The sequence below is a fragment of the Hemiscyllium ocellatum genome, chromosome 8 (assembly GCF_020745735.1).
Source record: "Hemiscyllium ocellatum isolate sHemOce1 chromosome 8, sHemOce1.pat.X.cur, whole genome shotgun sequence".
Lineage (NCBI taxonomy): Eukaryota > Metazoa > Chordata > Chondrichthyes > Orectolobiformes > Hemiscylliidae > Hemiscyllium > Hemiscyllium ocellatum.
In genome coordinates this window covers 66,677,946-66,691,101 of record NC_083408.1, presented here as the reverse complement: position 1 = coordinate 66,691,101, position 13,156 = coordinate 66,677,946, and the positions used below count along the sequence as shown (strand labels likewise).

At 40.1% G+C, this 13,156-nt stretch overlaps 1 non-coding gene across 1 annotated transcript; it reads right to left on the bottom strand.

Annotated features, from left to right (window-relative positions):
- Positions 1 to 304: 304 nt before the first annotated feature.
- trnay-gua (transfer RNA tyrosine (anticodon GUA)) lies at positions 305 to 390 on the bottom strand. The gene is given in 2 exon segments: positions 305 to 340; positions 354 to 390. It is a non-coding gene; the product is annotated as a tRNA-Tyr (tRNA).
- Positions 391 to 13,156: the final 12,766 nt, after the last annotated feature.

Sequence of the window (13,156 nt, the reverse complement as noted above, 5' to 3'; positions counted from 1 at the left end):
CAGTGTGGAAACAGGCCCTTTGGCCCAACAAGTCCACACCGACCCGCCGAAGCGCAACCCACCCATACCCCTACATTTACCCCTTACCTAACACTATGGGCAATTTAGCATGGCCAATTCACCTGACCCGCACATCTTTGTGACTGTGGGAGGAAACCGGAGCACCCGGAGGAAACCCACGCAGACACGGGGAGAACGTGCAAACTCCACACAGTCAGTCGCCTGAGTCGGGAATTGAACCCGGGTCTCTGGTGCTGTGAGTCAGCAGTGCTAACCACTGTGCCACCGTGCCGCCCAATGAATCTCCTTCGAGCCAGAATCGAACCAGCGACCTAAGGATGTCTCTGTTAACTCTACAGTCCTCCGCTCTACCAGCTGAGCTATCGAAGGAGAACTAGCTGAGCTATCGAAGGAGAACTAGCTGAGCTATCGAAGGAGAACTCCTTGTTGTGTAGTAGAGAGCTAGGAATGATTTGGCACTTGCACTAAAAACAGCAAACAGGGTCACAGAAGTCAGGATTCCACCATAAAGTTCCTCACCATTCACACCTCCTTCAGGTAGTATCAGGGATGCTGCCTTTTTACTAAGTCTGTCACTGTAAAGATGGAGCAGTCTGTGCGGATGTCCTGACAGACTCCAAAACCAGATGGCATCAGCTAAAAGCACGTCGACAGTCAGGGTAAGGCTCTGAGCAGACTGACCAGGTGTCACAAACTGAAACAACAATCGCTGGAAAAACTCAGCAGCTCTGGCAGCATCCAAGGAGAAACAGTTAACATTTTGAGATCAGTGACTGATGAATAGTTTCTGGACTCAATACTCAATATGATGCTTTCTCCCCAGATGCTACCAGACCTGCTGAATTTATCCACAATTTCTGCTTTTCCTTCAGATCTCCAGCATCCACAGTCCTTTTGTTTTAGATTAGACTTAAATTAGATTAGACTTACAGTGTGGAAACAGGCCCTTTGGCCCAACAAGTCCACACTGACCCGCCGAAGCGCAACCCACTCATACCCCTACATATACCCCTTACCTAACACTACAGGCAATTTAGCACGGCCAATTCACCTGACCCGCACATCTTTGGACTGTGGGAGGAAACCGGAGCACTCGGAGGAAACCCACGCAGACACGGGGAGAATGTGCAAACTCCACACAGTCAGTCGCCTGGGGCGGGAATTGAACCCAGGTCCCTGGCGCTGTGAGGCAGCAGTGCTAACCACTGTGCCACCGTGCTGCCCATTTTATGACAAAATGTCATATTGTTCATGTTCTCTTCCTTATTGATTGCTGAGTATCCCTTCCACAGCTTGCCTCTTATTGCATCCTTTCTCTCATTTTATGATGAGCTTGCAATGGACATACATCTGGATGAAGGCCTGTTTCTCAAGATAAGATCAGAAATGTTGAGCTTTTCCATTAGCTTTCCTCCCTGGTGTGCAGGACACAGCACACCATTGTAATTCTGGCCACACTTGCTGGGAAATACTGTTAGGCATCTCAAAGAAAAGAATTGAGGTAAGTGATTATTTCCAACATGTTTACCAGGTCCAGTCTTCTTTCTGTAAATACCTCTGTCCACGCTAAACATTTACAACCACTTGGCGTGACTGTGACAGCATCAGCCTATGGAAGCAATGCCCTTCTGAAAAGACAAGTAGTGGAGCTGGTTTCTATTCAAAAGGTTCTGCAAAGTCTGTATTGTGGCAATAATTCGCTGCTCAGTATTTGTCAGAAGGAACTGACAAAGCAGTTGTAAAAATTGAACATATTTTAAATTTGGGCTATCTGAAGTTGATAGACCCCCCCCATGAGGTGCACCTGCAACTCAACTTGGTTTCACTGTTCACTTTGCTGAACCTATGGAGACCCATGCTGGGTGTTCAAAGAAGATTTAGATTCTTGAGGAAAGGGCCTCATTTGCATTCAATTATCCCTGTAAATATATAAATTACTCACTGCTTACAGTAAAAAGATTGCAGCTGCTCAAGTGAACAAATAGCTTGCACGAGCACAGCCAAATGCACCTCAGTAAAACCTGGAGGTCAACATATTGGAGTCGTGCTGCTGTCTGAACACTAATATTCTTCTACAAACGTAACTACACACCCGGGCCATTGTGCCTAACTCCAACACACCAATCAAATTCTCCACCACCAATCAAGTATGTCTGACGGTAGGGCTAAGAATGCTATCACAGTGTAAAATTACCACAATGGTTGAGTGACAGACAATGTGACTGTTAACACCAAAATGGTGATGGCATTACTTTTCACAAGAACATACAGTGGGCCAGAAAAATCCAACAAGACGGCAAATTTATTTAGTACACATAATGAGTACACCCACGATGCAACATATATGATACACCTTTATTTTTAAAAGATGCACTGACAAAATAGCTTGAGTTTTTCAGGTTACTAACCATTGCTTCATGAAAACATGCATTTCCCTCAGTATTTTATCACAGAATGCTTTATTTTAGTGAACCTAAAATAAAATCCCCACCCTGAACACAAAGTAAGATGCCTGAAAAATCAATCAAAATTTGCAACAAATATATGCCTTGTTTACTCAAACACTTTGTAATTCCACATTTATAATTCCACACACAAGTTGCCACAATAGTGGTTTCTTTACACAGAAACAGAATTCGTTTTATGTACTTTACAAAGTGGACTGTCCGAGCAATATCCACCATCAAGCTAAAAGCAAACCAACAGAATTATGAAAAGACACACAATCAATAAAGGGATCCAACCCAGCAACTGCATGGCACTAAAGCTTAGAAATTGCCGCTTTCTATCATCAATAATATATCAACATTCAGACAAAGGCAAATAAGAGAATTCTCTCCAATTTTCAACAAAGGGCATACTGTATAGAAATTGATCTAAAGTAGAAAGTAGGCGCAAATTATATTATGTTTATATATAATACACACAGATGCAATTGTTTATTGCAAAATCAAAGGCACAATAATTTCTACCCGAGCATTTGCCGAGAATTGTAGCTGTGTTATCTACAATTACAGATGCCTTGTCAGAAAGCCCCAAGGAATCATTGTAATTATCTCGTTATTTATAGAAATTACATTGGATATTGATATTTGTAGCCTACCTTCTGAACGTTTCCTGACAAAGGTTGCAAAGTGGAGGTTGTTCATCTCTGCCGATTCAGGAGGGAGACTAGATTTTTTTTATTATACCACCAAAGAACATAAATGTTAAAAGACCAAACATTGATCCCAATGAACAAGACCCATTACGCTCCTGGGGGAACACAGATGTACTTCTCAGTATAATGCCAGGAAATGCCAAAATTTACTTATTAATAACCACCATTCCTGCCCTAGTAGATTGACTGTGCCAAGAAATTGACTTATGTGCTCTACCAAAATTAAGTCCCATCAGTAGCAAACTACTATTTGGAAAGACTATTGTTTTCAAAGATATGATGGGTGGCATGGTGGTACAGTGGTTAGTACTGCTGCCTCACACCGCCAGACACCTGGGTTCAATTCCTGCCTCAGGTAACTGTCTATGTGGAGTTTGCACATTCTCCCCATGACTGCGTGGGTTTCCTCCGGGTGCTCTGGTTTCCTCCCACTATCCAAAAATGTGCAGGTTAGGTGGATTGGCCACGCTAAATTGCCCATAGCGTTAGATGAAGGGGTAAATGTAGGGGAATGGATCTGGGTGGGTTGTGCATCAGTGTGGACTTGTTGAGCTGAAGGGCCTGTTTCCACACTGTAAGTAATCTAATATATGAGCTAACCATTCTTTTCTCAGTAAGGGCTTACTTGCCAGAAAATTATTTCCTCTTGTTTTTGCTTCTAGGTAATCCATAGGACAAGTAAGGGAACAGCGTGTTTATATAAACTGAGAGACTGCTATAACCCAGAAAATTATATGAGGGTGATAAGAAATGCTACAATTATCCAAATGGCAACAACAACATGAACAGGAGCAAGGCACTGATCTCATACAATGTTAAAACTGCTACAAATCAGCTAGACTTTCAAATATAGCATCACAGTCCCTAATTTCAATGGCACAATTTATTAGCAGTTTAGCGTGTTAAAATGAAAATGACACTCCAAAATAAAAGTGAAGCTAATGGATATGCAAACTACACTCAAAATATCACGATGGATATCATCTAAAGAAGCAAATAATAACTAACTGTTGGAATGTAGAGACAGTGTGAAGCGTAACATTTGTAAAAGAATCATTCATTAAGGTGGGCGGCACGGTGGCACAGTGGTTAGCACTGCTGCCTCACAGCGCCTGTAGACCCGGGTTCAATTCCCGACTCAGGCGACTGACTGTGTGGAGTTTGCACGTTCTCCCCGTGTCTGCGTGGGTTTCCTCCGGGTGCTCCGGTTTCCTCCCACAGTCCAAAGATGTGCGGGTCAGGTGAATTGGCCAAGCTAAATTGCCCGTAGTGTTAGGTAAGGGGTAAATGTAGGGGTATGGGTGGGTTGCGCTTCGGCGGGTCGGTGTGGACTTGTTGGGCCGAAGGGCCTGTTTCCACACTGTAAGTCTAATCTAAGGTGGAAGAAATTAGTGTGTTGCTATAAACCAAGCTGGGGAGAAGGGCACCGTGCTAGTATGGAGGACGTTGCTAGCTGTTTAAGAGGTTACAACAACTTAATGGTTTGTCTTTTCTGTAAATATTGACAGTGGGATGTCAGCCTTTACTGTTTTTATAAAGAAAATCAGACAACTTCAGAATGCAGAAAACTGGTCCTGACCAATGAACATCTTCACATTGCCATCCTTCCAGGCTGCAGTAGCAAGCAATAACAATAACTCACATCTCACAGTTATATGCAGGGGTACCTGATATATTTATGCACAAAGAGGAGAACACATGGCCTTCTCTTTTCAAAGTGTAGCTAGCAGAGCATGCCCATGGTTTTATCGACCTAACAGATATTTTTAAAAATAAATTGTGATGATACTATGGGGATAAGAGGCATATTTTGTTCTTTTTTTCTTTTAAAGATAGCTTTTGAGCCAGAGTTGTTAATCTGCCTCTTCCAAGCCAATAAAGTAAGCAGCTTGAGGGGCTTGGGTCTTTTTTAAGTTAGAAGCAGCATGAATGGGTGGAGTCAGGTTCCTATAGAATCAGGGTTTTAACTTAGTTATCAGTTGTTGGAGTTTTGAAGTTGACTATGAAAGCTGTTATACATATCTCTCAGCCACAGCAAAAAGCTTGAGTTCTTTCTCTCCACCAGAATTTTGTCTTGATGTTCTTTTCTCCTGGACTGGAGAAACATTGCATATGTGACAATCTATTTTACTGAATTTGCCTTTGCCAAGGGTGTGTTAATAGGATGCTACTGCTTTGGAACAATTACTATTTAGTCATTAAATGATCTGCTATTCTGTTAGGTTTTCCTGTAGAGTTAAAGTTATACCAATTCTTCTTTCTTTTGATGTATTTTAATTGGGTGCAAGAATAAAGGGTATTTAAGCTTAAGGCCAATTGGTGTGACAAAACAAATTACACCTGGAACCGATCCCCTTCTACATACCTTTAAATAAGATAAAAGTTAGGGTCTAGACTATCTCCTTCAGATATTTAAAGGGAGGTGTGGTCTTTCTACAGAACAAAATATACAATAAATCTTCTTGTTATCTAAAAATAGCACCTCTTCAATAGATTGCTTCAAAATGAGCTTTATCACGTTAAAAACACAGTCGATCAGCAGCTAAAAATATCAATTACTAACAAAGAAAGATAGCAGCAGACAAGGAAACAGCAAAAATGCAAACTCAGCTCTCCAAGGTATTCCTGATGAAGGGCTTATGCCCTAACTGTCGATTCTCCTGCTCCTCGGATGCTGCCTGACCTGCTGTGCTTTTCCAGCACCACACTCTTGATTACAAAGGCAAAACCTAACCCAGAAGCTGGTAAACAAAAATGCAAGGGCAAGAGTGTGAGCTGGGAAAAGAAAGAAAGGCCAGTTACACTTGAAAATACAGAGTCCATCGGGAAGGAGGCTGTATAGGAAGCAACTGAATGGACCACAATGTAACACTAGAGATCCCAACGGGAATTAAGGAAAATGACACAAAGACCAGAAAAAGGAAGGTAAGGAACTGTAAAAGAGGAAGTTCTTATTCTCATATCAAGCATTGCCTCATCAAAATTAGGTACTATGAATCATAATTACAAGGAACAGTGGAAGAGCAAAAAAAACAAATTTAAAGGGGCCACAGAATCAAGAATTCCTCAGAATGTATATGTACTGAACTGAACAACTTTAAAGAAATCCAGTGAAAGGGTCAAACAAAAGAAGAAAACTCTGAAATGCTAGAGGTTTGAAAAGACTGGAACAAAACAATTTAGCCACAATTTTGAGGGACGATTTATAAAGGTCACAGGCAGGAACCTTATTTCAAAGTTTCTATAGTAGCAAGTATTTGGTGTCTTAGGCCATGAAAGGTGGGAAAGAGTCAGTTTGCCAGAAAGAAGTGGAAAATTTCCAACTTCTCTACAAAAGGCAGGAAAAACCTAGAAATTAGGTAGCCATCATTTTGACTGTTGAAGAGGCAGGAAAACCATGAAAAAGAAAACATAAAACTCAGTAAGCAGCACAAAGATACAGATGTTAAAAACCTGACATCGGTAAAAGATAAAGCTGCCATCATCCTACCGGACCATAAGACTGTTTTCCCATTAGATACAGAGAGAGAGAGACTAGTAACTTACCTTAAGAGTCACCATGCCTCAGGCAAGGTGAGAGATTGAGAAGCTGGGACTTTCATGGTAACCTTAATTGGTGCAGGAATTGAACCTGTGTTCTTGGTGTCACCCTGTATTGCAAACCAGCTATCCAGCCAACTGGCCCCACACATGCTCAATGATAGTTGTCAATACTGAGGGTAGCCTTATATTTCAGCTGCTCTTGGATATGAGCCCATGATACAGGGTTACCCATCCAGTGGTATTACCATTAGCTAATATCCAAGCCCTTGAAAGCAGTAACAAACAGAATAGCCAGTAATACAATGTAAAGTTTTATTGAATAATTCAATAGTATCATATCATAATAGCCATGACTTGGAGGAACCAGTGTGGACTGGGATGGACAAAGTTAAAAATCACACAACACCAGGTTATAGACCAACAGGTTAATTTGGAAGCACTAGCTTTCGGAGTGCCGCTCTCTCATCAGGTGGTTGTCAAAGGTATTAATGTAGTCCAGCAATATCCTTTCAAAAAGATAACTCAGGCATTTATAAGTGAAATAGTGATGTAAAACATCCAAATTTATGAACACCTTGATAACCTTGAAGTTTGATACCAGTGCCAAGGTCACTAACCTATCAGCCTAGTTCCCATAGCTGAAAAAGAGAAGCTACAGCCTGCAGACATGATAATCCATGGCATAAGTGAAATAACTGTCAAGAGCAGACAGATATATGACAAGTCACACTACAACACAAAAGTATATGAGATTTGGAAATGCTTATATAGATTGCAATCAAAACTCACTTTTGAGTCAAAGTGCATGTTTGGAGCTTAACTTTGTTCAGAGAATAGAAACAGTTCAACAGCCTCCAGATAACAACTGGTTCTGAAGTAAATATTATTGATCAATCTCATTATAAATTCATGACAGAGCCCAAAAAGAAAAAAAAGAACCTGCTCAGATCACACACATGGACATAAAAGATATAATTTATATGACAGAGAAGAAAATGGGGGACCAGCAAGAGAGACTAACCAAATTCAACAGGAACAAAATACTAACCAGGATTGTTCTACCATTCACTAGTACTGTGTTGAATGATCACCATGCCAATTGTTCTGTGAGTTAGCCATCTACACTTACTTTGAAAATTAACAACACTTCATGATTATAGAAGTCTTGCTAGTGCACGACCGAAGACTCCAACTTCCTTTGGGGAAGATATATTGGAAATGTACACCTGGGCCATTGAAACAATGCCAGGTACACAGCTCGCGGTTAGTCATCACTGTGGTGGCCAGTGATTCAGAAGAAACCAATCTTGGTTAGTGCTCTATTCCAGTTGAATTTGGTTAGTCTCTCTTGCTGGTACTGCATTTTCTTCAGAATTCATCATTTAAAAACATTTTAACTTATACAGGATTGTCAAGTCTGGAAAACGGTCTATCAGTGAATGCAGCTCAGAAGCTAAGACTCAGAAAAGTTTGCAAGAAGAAGGAAATACTGAGAGCAAGAATGATCATCACAGCATGCTTGAGCCCATTCAGGAATTTATAATAGTTCTGTCATCTAAAAGAAATATCAGTCTGTCAGTGTGGACTTGTTGGGCCAAATGGCCTGTTTCCACACTGTAGGGATTTGATGATGTTCCATGATCTATGCTGAAACAGCTGGTACACCAACACCAGTGAGAGTAAATACTGTATGAACTGTACCATTTGCTAATTACCTTTAGGAAAGGAAATCTGCCATTTTGCTAACACATGACTCCACATCCACTGCAGTGTGGTAGGTTCTTAATTACCCACTGCAAAGGCCTAGCAACACACAGTGTTCAAGGGGTACTAGGGATGGTCAACAAATGACAATCTCGCACCCACATCCCAGGTGAAAGTAAAATGCAACCATTATGAAATGTTAGTTTCTCAAAAATATCAGTTTCTCACACTTAGTCAGGCATGCCACACTCAACATTTTGCTCACACACATAGTGTACACAGCCATTAAATAAGCTGTAGCATGACATTTGTGTGCCACCTACATTAGAAGCAATGGGCATTAGTTAACAGTGCATAATAAACTTTGGCACTATTTTATCATTTAACAAGTTTGGCACTCCGGTACGTCAACTGAAAGAGGTCCACAAAGACCTTTTAGGCATCAGTCAGTGTAGCAAATGGCAAATTTCATTCCTTTGTAACTGTCTACAAAATTTAAATTATTAAATTTACAAAACATTTTAAAGCATTGACTCCTTGAATCTTTGGATTCTTTAAATTTGCTCAAATGTATCTGAATCAATACCCAAGGCAAGAAATGGCTTTTCTTCATTTACAGGAGTAGATCTTCAGGCATAATCCTACTTTATATCTCAAAAGGTTAACAGAACTTTCTGAATTGTAAGTATACTTCAAATTTAAAATGGAACCACATGTACATGGAAACCTGTCAGGTATGTATTCTCTTCAAATTGCATACAGTGGTGGTCAAATTTATTTCTATGGAAGTACAGATCAATAAAGTGTATTTATAAAATTATAATCTATCAAGAGATTGTCCCATTGACAATGATACTGCTGTTTGTAGCAACTGTTGTCCACACGTAAATACGAGGAATATAATATCTCCATTTACTGCATCATCATTTTATAGTAATTTATAGGAATGGCATAATTTCAAAAAGAAATTGTAATGTTATCATATCCTACTATCGCAAATTCAGGAAATCTCACTGAGCCTGATATTCAAGATCACCGACACGAGCTGGTACAATATTCTTCTCTGGATCACACCAGAGAAAGATTTGAAATGGCATTATATCTCATTTTTGAATTAAGCACACCATAATCTTGCTAGCAAATATCAGCACTTATTTTGGTAATTATTCTGAAATTAGTTTGAAGCTGGCGAAAATAAAATTTTGAGGGTAGACCACCATCCATTCCTGACTTAATAGATTTTGACACTTCTGCTTTGATAACACTTCTATTGAAAGCTCTCTGAGTGGAAGAGCTATCTTTTAGCGATGATAGAAATCTGATGAAAAGTGATGTATCCCAGGAGCATTTTCCTATTGCTATTAAGTTAATTACATTCTCTTCATTAACTTCCATATGAAGCACTTCAGTTTATAACACTCCTGCTCTTCAACTGAGAGGAGAGCAATCTTATGAATCACCTTTAGTCATTCTACATCCACAGTGATTAAAGCTGTTTCTCCAAAATACAACTGCACACAGTCCCAAATAAAACTTGAATGGGAATTTATTTTGGAACCAAATTATCATTTGTTAAACGTAGTGAATTTTCTTTCAGTAGAATAGACTGTTAACCCTGCAGTTGTTTGGGGCAATAGTTTCCTTGTACAATTGCCACATTTGCTTAATTTTCTGTCTTACCTTAAGGAAGTTTGAAATCGGATCAGACTAATTCAGAATATGGGAAAAGGAGAAGCGCTGCTTGCTGCCTTATTTCCATGTTGATTTAGGGTACTGAATACTCATAAAGTTTGTTTCATGGAATGTGTTTCCGGTGGTTAAACTCATTCTTTACCATGACAAGTGATTAGGTTTTTAAGCACAATTGTCTTTTGTTTGGTAACATTGTGTACAACCGTTTCTAATCAATATTTCTATGTATTCCACACATGTCCTAGCTTTCCTTAGATCATCAAAATTGCAAAATAAAAGCAACAATGAGCCACAAAGTTCTGTGGATATATAATTGTAAATTATTAGCTCTCATGTTAAGCTGTGATTATATGACACCTTCAGACTGGAACCTGTAGCAAAATAAAAAGATTCACACCCCTCCATAAGTCTGCCGTGAAAATTGTTACTTCAGTTAGAAAATATTCAAGAGTCAAAATCTCAGGGTGCTGAGGTTAAAAGGACATTGGAACATTAGAACATTGGAACTGGCAACAAAATGTTAATAACCACTATATATCTGAGTTAAAGGTGCCTGAATTAAACCTGCTGGAAGAACCTAAGCAACAAGCAGATAACAGCAGCACTACAAACTAAATGATGGACTAAAGGAGAGGCAGTGTCTTAAAACCAAATGATTCTGCTATCTTGACAATAATACTGTAAAACTGTGAGGAGGAATGTGTTCTTTAACGTAAACGTTTACAAAGATAAAGCTGTTGCTGTTATGAGAAATGAGAGAACATTACCTTGTCACAGTAGACTAATATGCTGCCTATTGGGAAGTAGACCAGCTGACTTCAATGACCACAAGCTGATTCTGTCAAATGCCTAAAAGGGACAATTCTTCCGTTGTGACATTCCTGACATTATCACGAGTGACATTGGCCCTCAGTTCAAATGAAGAATTCAGTCACTTCTTGAACATTCGGGAAATTCCACATCACACTGTCCCCAATCAAAGGTGAGACAGAAACAAAAATCACCAAAGAAATCATGAAATCAAGCAAATCCAGCACAGATATATACAAGGCAATCCATGACTGGAGAAACACACTGACTGATCGCATGAAAAGTAATTCAATGCAAAGGCTAGTGATACACCGCAGATAAAACTACTCTTCTCATAGCAAACAAGGCCTACTGAAACCAGAAGTAATAATAGGTAAGAGAAAAAAATCAATATGAAATGGCAGAAATCCAAATGTTATTAAGACTTCTAAATCATTGCCAGAGTTGATATTGGACAGACAGTCAAGGTGTAATCATTCAACAATCAAAAGAAAAGCCAATCCAAGTGGCAGTGCAGAGCAGGTGTCACCTCAATCATACAAAGTGGAAGTGAACAAGTACTGTTGCAGCAGCAGACATGTAACACAACTGTAGAAGCTGATCAGGGAGGAAGTAAATGTACTCCCTATGTACAGAACACACATTAGACCTAGAGCTCATTAATAACAACAAATGACACTCACTGGTGAAGCAACATCACCTAGTAAACAGCCAATGGCAATATGCAGTCGTACAATTAAGAGAGCAACACAAGTTAAGGACTGTACATAATGATTGCACAGAATGATGGAAATAGTAAATTGATAAGGCACAAGAATGGTTGTGTATAGTTCATAACTTAGATAACTAAACATGCACATGACAATACCTCTTTTGTTTCAAGAAGGAGAAGTTTGGATTGAACTATAATCATCAACACGGGCGGCATGGTGGCACAGTGGTTAGCACTGCTGCCTCACAGCGCTAGAGACCCGGGTTCAATTCCCGCCTCAGGCGACTGACTGTGTGGAGTTTGCACGTTCTCCCCGTGTCTGCGTGGGTTTCCTCCGGGTGCTCCAGTTTCCTCCCACAGTCCAAAGATGTGCAGGTCAGGTGGATTGGCCATGCTAAATTGTCCGTAGTGTTAGGTAAAGGGGTAAATGTATGGTAATGGGTGGGTTGCGCTTCGGCGGGTCAGTGTGGACTTGTTGGGCCGAAGGGCCTGTTTCCACACTGTAAGTAATCTAAAAAACAAATGTCTATTCTAGTTTGACATAGTAATGAAGCTTCACTTCAGTGAAGTCCTCATGTTGAGCACACTGCTGTGTTGCACACTTGAAACATGAAGAAAACCAAAATGGCACATGATAATTCAAATGCAGACTCACTATGGACCAGGCTTTACCTCAACACAAGTCATCATTATCTAAGCATAATGCCAACTGAAACATTTATAGCATTGTCAAATACAAGTTCAAGACATTTGGCTGCATGAGGAAAATGACAAATCTCACTCATACAAAAACCACAAAGATTGGAAGAAATTCTACAATGCTCTGAAATCAGTTTACAGACCCAGTCAACAGGTTACCAGTCAACCAGTCAATGACCCAGTCATTACCAATCCTCAGTGCTGACCAGTCAACACTACTCACAGAAAATGCCCAATTTATAAAGAAGGAGAGCACAGCACTTCAACCGTATCCTCATTTGGTCTTCATCCATCAATGAAAAACAATTGACCAACCACCAAAGGGTGGATGTTATTACCAACCTGAATTCTTAATGGCCTTTCCACACTGTTGACAACAGCAAGGTGCAATCAACTACTGTCTAGTAACAAACCTCCAGGCCTGATACTATTGAAGCTGAGGTTCATATGGCTGAAAATATGGTTATGGTAAGAGACTTACTAAACTCTTCCAGCTTATGTGGAAGCAAGGAATCATCTTACAAGAATACAAAGATGCTTTCAATATCCATCCATGCAAGCAAAAAGGAACTCACCAATCCTGTAACAGCCAGAGGAAAACTACTCCTTTCCATCACCTGCAAAATCCTTGCCAGTATTTTTCTGAATTACTTAGCGCAATATCTTCTCAAACAGGATTTGTTGCTGAGTCAGAGTCAGTATCATTCCAGAAAAGGTTCAGGAACCATTGATGTAGTGTTGACAGTTAGACAGCTCCAGGAGAGCTGTCAACATAGAATACAGACTGCTACACCACCTGACCAAGACCTTTCACA